The 8,809-nt window shown below is 35.2% G+C and overlaps 1 protein-coding gene across 1 annotated transcript in view; it reads right to left on the bottom strand.

Moving 5' to 3' along the window:
• The window catches only part of LOC308198916 (uncharacterized protein), an 802,411-nt gene that overhangs the window by 665,813 nt on the left and 127,789 nt on the right, over positions 1–8,809 (bottom strand). The gene's annotated exons all lie outside the window — the stretch shown is intronic.

The following is an 8,809-nucleotide window of genomic DNA, read 5'->3' as shown; positions in this document are numbered from 1 at the left end:
ATACAGTGCCTGAGAAAAGAAGTATGCTTATTTTTACCTTCCTTTTCAGTTTTTTAGGGTTGTGGAAACTTTTGAATCCATTTCCCTCTCTTTTCTCTCCTAAAGTCAACTGTTTGTCCTTGGTAATGCACACCAGAGTCCTAAACACTAAACGCCACTATCCTAAAGTTTTCCAGCTCATACTGAAATTTATTTTTCTCCCAGCATGAGACTCTGAATTCAAATACATATCTTTTGCATATGACAAAAGCAGCATATGGATTGATGCTGTAACAGAATCTATTGAACATTAATGCTATAACAGAATCTATTGAACATTACAGGTTTCTCCTGATTTAGGTATTCGTTATGCGCATAATGGGATTAACTGCAGAAGACCTAAAGTGGAGATTTCATTCATGTACAACTTATGGCTCTTTCCTGACTGGTACAAATTTGATCACGTATGTTGTTGGAGAATATTTTTCATGCTCAGGTTTTATATACTGAGAAAAATTTAGACAGGAAATATTATACAGCACAAGCTTTACAAGGTTTTCAGCCTCCCATATTAAACCCTGGGTGCTGGCTTACAAAGGGGACAGAAAAGGTGGCATTTCAGCTAAACCCTTTATATGAAACAAATTAAACAACTGAATTTACAGAACAGGATTTCCAGGTTACTACTAGACAAAAGCGTAACATTCTTTTTACCCTTTAAAAATCTCACGACTTAAATGCTGCTAAGACTACAGATGAAAACACAGAATCCTTACAACAAACATGAGAGGATTTAAAAGTAGAAGCAACAAACATCACCTTGGCTTCTCATTTTAAATAATATCCATATTTATGAGAATTATTCTGAGTGATTTATTCTAGAGATGTTTTTTTTCTAACTCTCCATCTCCAGCTATAATACTATACTATTCTAACGGAAGACATGGTACCACTGAACAGACAATTTGCTCAGTCTGCAACAGAGATTTTATCAAACTAGGTATTTTTTTGTTACCTATATTGTTAGCCCCTCACACGGGGGGGGGAAGAAAAAAAAAAAAAGAATTTATTGCAATTTCATCTCAGTCGCATCATATCTTAAAAAATAAGAACATCATCATCCTATTAAAGTGCTTTGCTCTTATACAACATTAGTTTCCTCCTTCAGTGACTGCAAAAGCAAGGAAAAATTAAAGTAGTAAGACTTTTTAAAAATATTTTAATCTCTTGTTTAATTATGTAAATTGCAATACATATTGTGATTTTAGAAATATATCTCTTCCTGCAGAAATGACTGAACTTACATTTATACATACCTAATGTAAAATTTATTTTGAAAATTTTTACAGATTTTAGTCATTTTATGTTTGTATGATTGCATTATAAGGGTAAGATTATGGTAGGATTTTAAGGGTAATTTATGTATCATTTCATAAATAATGGAAAACTTATTATTTAAACAGATAAGAGGTAATTTTATTGAAACTTTCTTTTCTAAAGTGGATAGAAGTCAACGCACCTGCTTTTTAACTCCTCATTTCAGTACAATATTTAACTTGGAAAATAATAATTGTAATTGAAATAAACAAATGTCAAAAACATATCAGTAATAAGATTGTATTACTGAAAACAAACTCCTCCTTTCCCCCACCATACATTAATGTAGTGCCTCACAGCATTCTTGTACCGAATGAGAAAAGTATGGACTTTTAGGCAGGTGGAAAAACTGCCTGGATTTGGGAGCACCAAGAGCAGCTATCAGCACAGCTGACAGCCAGTAACAGAATGGCATTGCTCAGAATTTAACACTTGACAGTGATGCAACAATCTGGATGATGGGAAATAATTCTCCCTTGTTCTCCCCATATTGTACAGACACCGTTTATTACCAGCAAAATTCTTGCCTACCTTACCTAAGCATAGAATCTTAGATAAGGCAATGTCCACCTGAGTGACAGAGTAATCACTGTTAGATGAAAGGATTTCAGCTAATCCTAATTCAATACTTCTCATTCCAGTTTAGAGCATCATTCTTTAAAATAATATTCTAGGGAAAAATCCTAAATGCCAGTTGCCAGTCAGTAATGTAGTGCCCCCCTGAAACTGCAATTTATATGGATCTTTCTACAGCTTTTTTGTCACTAATGCTAAGCTTGTCAAAATAGTATCTGCCATTACAGTGGCCTAACAGGAATTATTTTATTTACCATGAATGGAATTCAGTTCAAAATCCAAATCATATCAGTGTATCTCAATCAAGATATAATTCAAGCCACCTGAATAAATTCTCCTAAGGTTGAAGCATCATAACAAAATTGATCACTTTGTCTTAATAGAAACAGTCTGGCAGATGCCAGATTTTTTTCTTTCCTCATGACACTTGAACAGGACATGCCCAGTGAGAGACAAACTGTCCTGGTTCCAGTTAGAACAGAGTTAATTTTTCCTCATAGTAGCTGGTAGGGTGCTATGTTTTGGATTAGGATGAGAAGAGCGCTGATAACATGCTGATGTTTTAATTGTTGCAGAGCAGTGCTTACACCAGGCCAAGGACTTTTCGGCTTCTCGCTCTGTCCTGCCAGCGAGCAGGCTGGGGGTGCAGCAGGAGCTGGGAGGGGACAGACCCAGGACAGCTGACCCAAACTGGCCAAAGGGGTATTCCATACCATCTGGCGTCATGCTAAACAATATATAGGGGTGGCTGGCCGGGGTGGGGGGCCGGCTGCTCGGGGATAGGCTGGGCATCAGTCAGCGGGTGGTGGGCAATTGCATTGTGCATCACTTGTTTTTTACACATTATTATTATTAATACTATTATCATTATCACTATTATTATTATTATTGTTATTATTATATTCCTGTCTTAATAAACTGTCTTTATCTCAACTCACTGGCTTCACTTTCCCGTTTCTCTCCCCCCATCCCAGAGAGGGAGGAGGGAGGGTGAGCGAACGGCTGTGTGGTGTTTAGCTGCCAGCCGGGTTAAACCACAACAGCCTTTTATGGGCTTTTACCCTTAACAGCCTTTAAACTTATGTCAAAAATAATGACAAGCACTAGCCTATAGGGATTATTTCTGAAATTATTTCTGAAATTATATATATTGAGGGCATCAGATAAGAATAATTTGCAGGAAAAAAATATTATTTTATAAGCTACATAAACAAAACCTTCAAGCAGGTAGTTAAGTTTATATGTAGTCCATATTTCTTTACAGGTTTAATACCTGTTAAAAAGCAAGCATTCTTCTTTGAAGAATGTCATAGGAAAAATGACTAATGAATAGATGAAAAAATCTAATTTAAATGAATAAATTTAAGCATGGAAACTGTATCTAATCCATTCTACAATTAAAAGTCATTTTTGTTCTCTTTGGTGGTTGTATCTTCTGAATTTCTAAATGAAAAATACTCAAAGCATTAGATAGAATGATAGAAGAATTTAGATTAGAAGAGGCATGTGGAGATCATCCTGTGCAGCCTCTTGTTAAAGCAGGGTTAACTTCAAAGTTGATGAAAGATTAATTCTCTGCTGCTGCTGAAAGTTCTTGTGATCATTACCATGTCTTGTTCTTGATGATTTAAGTAAATCCAATTTCTTTTGTATTGGCACTGAGCAAGGAATAGACATATGGGGTAGGGTTAACGTGCCTCAGCTAATAACCTCTAACTTGGTTGGGGTCATGTGAATACATCAGAAGCTTCATCTCTGCACCAGAAAATGGTGTCATGTATGGCAGTAGCAAAGCTGTAAAGTGGACAAATATTTACCAGCGCTCCACCATACTGGCCAGAAATGACTTTTGGCATATTGAAGCATGTTTGCTATAAAACTTCCAGAAAAAAAAGGCTAGCAATAAATAATGTCAAGAGAACATTAGACGTAAGAACAGGTTTACTTTAAGTTTTGCTTTAGAGCACCTTCAAGACTAAGAAGGCCTTTTTAGATAACAAGCACTATGCTACACAGTTGAGGTCAGCAAGACAATGACTTTATGACTGAGTTCATTAAGTGCATTATACATGGAGGCAAGAGGAAGGATCTGCAGGACTGTGCTGACGTATGAGAGTGGATGAAAATTCTGACTTGAATTTACTTTCATTGATTGCAGAATAGCAAACCCAATTATCCGACAGAGATGGTTACAGGTTTAAAAGAAAGAAAACGGCTTACACAGAAATATTTCACAGTATAGGAAAAAAGAAAGATTGCACTGTGAAACACTGTACAAAAGGGCAGGATCTGAACGTAGCTCTGAGTCAAAAGTATCTTTACCATGTAGACAGGTTGATATTGGCAGGAAAGGCAGGTAAACAAAGAAGTGAGAACAAAAATATAAACCCCCAAAATAACAGTAACCTTGTGAAAGACAGAAGACTAACATTGCAATAACTAGTTCAAGTTTGATTTCATTCAAAATTCTCTGCCTTAGAAAATACAACAGTAAATTACAAAAGGATATTAAAAACGAGAAAACAACACAAGAAAAGGTATTCATTTTTTTAAACAATACCAACAAACCAAACAAAAATAGATCCTATAAAAATGATCAATGCAAGATCAGAGGGCAAATGTAAAAATAGTGATAAACAAAAAGGAAAGAACATGACCTAAGATGACTTCATTCTATTCACTACTGTTAGAAACTTTGTTGAAGAATGGAGACCATGGAAGATAACCAGAGATTGCCAAGGAATGAAACAAGATTTAGTCATAGCAGATAAGCAGCCAACATAAAGGAACAAGGCAAAACTACATAGCAAAAAATATTGCAAATGGAAGCAAGCCACTTTGTCAGTGGGTAGTTGGCAGTGACAGTTGAATTAAGAGGTGACCTGACATAGAAATTACTTAAGAAATGTTCAACAATTCAATCACAGAATGAGAAACATATGCTTATTCACATTTACCAAATGAAATGTGAAGAATGAGATTCACTTCAAACTGCAAGGCACTGCTGTAGAGCAGCTGTAAGGCCGTAAAATTGATATGCAAAGATTATCTTTGTTTCTGGAAATGTAGCTTCTAATATAAATTCTCTAAAAAGTTCAACAGAACTAGGTAGGCTCTTCTACACCAACTTTTATGTCAAATTTTGTACAATAACAATTATAGGCTAAACATTAAGTTTGCCACAAGATTATTCTTATCTGACACAACTTTCTGCAAGGGCAAGAAGTCAGAGAAAGATAACATATAGAAATAATGTTTAGCAACAACTCTACTGGGTGTCGTTTTCTCAACAGCAATAAGAACTTGTCCCAAGTAAAATCTTTAAAGATTAACAATGTAAAGAGTTCTCCATACCTTATCTTTTTCATATCACCAACCCAGCAATTCTGTTTCTTCACAGTTTTCTCAAAATGAGCCATTCCTTTTCAAGTACAGATTTAGATATATAAACTAAGCTTGTGCAGAATGCCACCTTAGGAAAGCTGTAATCCTAGATCAATGATTTTCTTACATCAAATTGTTTTTTTTTAACCAAAGTTGGGTCTGATGTAGCTCCCAGCCCTCTCATTTGAGAGCATTTAATCACTGCTCTTTGGGAGGAGTGTACCTGTATAGAAGGCCAGCAGGGTCCGTGTTCAACTTCTAAGTCATCAGTGACCTTTAAAGAAAGATTTTATGAGGAAATAATTATTGTTCTCTTTTCATTGGGGTGAATTCACCCAAGCGAGCTAACCAAGAGCCTTGAGAGAGAATTGAGGATTGACTCTAATTATTCAGAAGTCTATTTCTGGAGGCAAAACCTAACTCTTACAACTGAACCAGACTGAAAAATTGGAGAAAATCTGATCATTTGTGATAAAAGAGTCCATTTTTCTAACTTGCTTTTTCATTATGTTTTATTTTGTGGCCCGCTAATGTGTTACTGCATTTATTTTTTCTATTATAAATGTGACTGTAAGGAAGAAATATTAGAACTGACGTATAGATCTATCTTTCTAAGGATGTCTCCTCATGTTAAACAATTGCTATGAAAACAGATCTTCTAGTAGAGTGATAATGTTTTGCATTTTTCTCGTACACATTTCCTGTTCCCTCTCTGAATCACTAGTAGTTCTGTTACAGAATTTCTCTTATGTAAGTACCACCTATGCCATACCAGCTCCTCAAAATTCTTTATATAGAAAATCATATGGCAAAAAACACTATATACGTAAGATTAGCTAGATAGTCTCAAAATAGTTTCCTGTATACTCTGGGGACTTCTAGTTCTATGTGCTGGTATTCTGCCATTCCAAATCATTTTTAATGCATAAAATGAAAAGAAAAAGCTGTTTAGAGTTCATCTACAGAAAGCACATGGTCAGTAAGCTATGTGTGCATGTGTTCTGCTTCTATTCTGCTGATATTATGCATGCACCACGTGTTAAGAATGCAAGTATGTCAATTAACTTGTTCCTAGGTAAACCGCGGGAAATTTATTCCATCTATACTGGAAGAACTGAATGCTGAACTGACCCAATCTGGATGTGATCCTGATGTTCTTTCTGGACTTTATTCTAAATAGATGAATAGTAAATAAAAGCTTATATATTTTAAGTAGATTTAGGTGCATGACTCACTAATATTCATAGAACTCAGTCAACTAAATCCACAAATGGCAGCTTAAAAATATTAGTATTAAACAAAGTTGAATGTTATATATACAGAAGACTATAAAACCAATCATATTTCTATTTTTCCTTACTTCTCATAAGACTATGCTATTTTTCTTTACTTCTCATAAGGCTATGCACTGCTTCAGACTCAGAGCTGCAATTCAGATCTCAGGACCAATTACCAGTAGGGTCTGTTCTTCCAAATGCTCTTTGTTCCAATGTCCTCAAACAATTACAGTATGCAAATATTTTTCTTAACTACACTTGCTTTATACAGCTATAAGAGGGGTTTGCCATGTTTGACTTCATTAAGCGATACAGGATGTCTCAAGGCATTTAACAAGGTCAGTTAATGAAAGAACTAGCATATGCTAATAACAGCAAAGCTCACTCAACCTAATACTACAGCAGAACAGAATAAAAAGGTTCAAGGCAACATATATTATTGTATGTTGTTGGTTTGTCAGAGATTCTTCTCATCCTCTTGCCACCCCACCCACCCACCCCCTACAAATAAACTGATACATCCTCAATAGCCCTTAGACTTCTGTGCTGCTTGTTTACTAGTTTATTTTGCCAAATATCTCCCAAAATATCTTGCCAAATGTCAACCTGAGATTTTGATAAGGTCCATCATGTTGAATAGCTTTGTGTTTAATTTCCTCTCTTGTTTATATACTTTATCAGACAAACTGATTATTTCCATGGCATTCTCCACTGTACAAAGCATGCCATCTTTCCATCTCTAATATCTCTTGATGTGCAAATGACACCTGCATTTATTTTACATCTCCTTTCACAGGATTTTGAAGGATAGTATAGTCAGCTGACTTTATGCCTCAGTTCTCAAGACACAGGGTGAAAATACAATAAACATGACTTAGACTCAAGGAAAAGCCAAGCAGGACAGAAGAGAAATACCTCCTACATTTCATCATTTCTTATGTAACGCAGGTTCATAAGTAGAAATCTTGCTGAAAAATACAGAATATCTTTCTGCAACAGTGAGTATTGTGCCTGACTACAAGAAAAATGGTCTCTCTAGCCCTTTTAAAACATCCTGATATCATTCTCTTTCCTGTGTTTTGGAAATCAGCATTACAAAGACATCAGAACCCTGCAACAGATCAGTGCAAATTTTTCCACAAAATCATACTCCATCTAACCTACAGTAACTGGTAAAGAATCTCTAAAGGTTCTCATCATCCGTGCCTTTGAAAACTTCTATTCTTCTTCAGACTATCCAATGAAATACTTTGTGGTATGATTTTGTTCACTTTCATCTTCTTCATGTTTTGTATTAGAGCATTGGCCTGTGTTTACACACCCCCTTATAGATAATGTTGTAAAATCTAGGGAAGACACCTAAGCAGAAGTTTTAAGTGTACGCAGCACAAAACAAGCACAAGTGTTAGATAAGGACATAGAACAAGCCACAAAATCTGTTTATGTAGTATTTTAATTTGAGCTGAAAAAAAAAATAAAAAATTAATCGTGGTCTAGAATAAGTAAAAAAAAAAAAAAATCTGAAAAGACGACACTGAAAATATTAAAGAACTCCTAAAGAAATTTCTGAAAATGTAAGGCAAACAATTAAGCCAAAGTTGGTAAGTTATTACAAAAGAAAGTTAAAAATTTTTGTTTGTCAGCAGGTCACTCTTTTTTTTTTTTTTTTTTGAGATTGATCACGGTTTAAATATTAATGTTTTTAGTGAGTGCAAGCACTTTTATTCATCAAATGTACTATATGATGCCACCGACCTTAGTGGGAATTTAAAACAAATATACATAAACTTTTTTCAGTTGGACCTCAAGCAACCTTTATTCTTTCTGATCCAGTCATACACCAATATTTCTGCCTCTGCTGAGGATTAATTCAATGATAAATATGGAAACAAACTGGAAGCACAAAAAACAAGCAGCAAAACAGAAAAGGCCTCACTATCCTCACCTGTGTCCAGAAGACAATATGGTTTATAAGCTTCTGATCAGGGATTTTGAACAAAGAACTGAGAAACAGATGGTGAAGCAACTCAAAAGCTGCCTCACTGCTCTCTTCCCTGCTGTAGAAACAGGCTTGTACACAGTAAGACAGCAAACTTGTTCAGGAAAAGAAGGAAAAAAAAAAAAAAGGAAAAAGAAAAAAAAAATGAAGGGAAAAGTCACTACATATTTCACCACTGCACCACATCATAGTCCTGCAATGCAGAGATTTATTTATT

Source organism: Anser brachyrhynchus (genome assembly GCF_964034855.1).
Source record: "Anser brachyrhynchus genome assembly, chromosome: 8".
NCBI lineage: Eukaryota > Metazoa > Chordata > Aves > Anseriformes > Anatidae > Anser > Anser brachyrhynchus.
The sequence above is the reverse complement of the archived record's forward strand: the minus strand, read 5'-3'. Positions and strand labels throughout refer to the sequence as shown.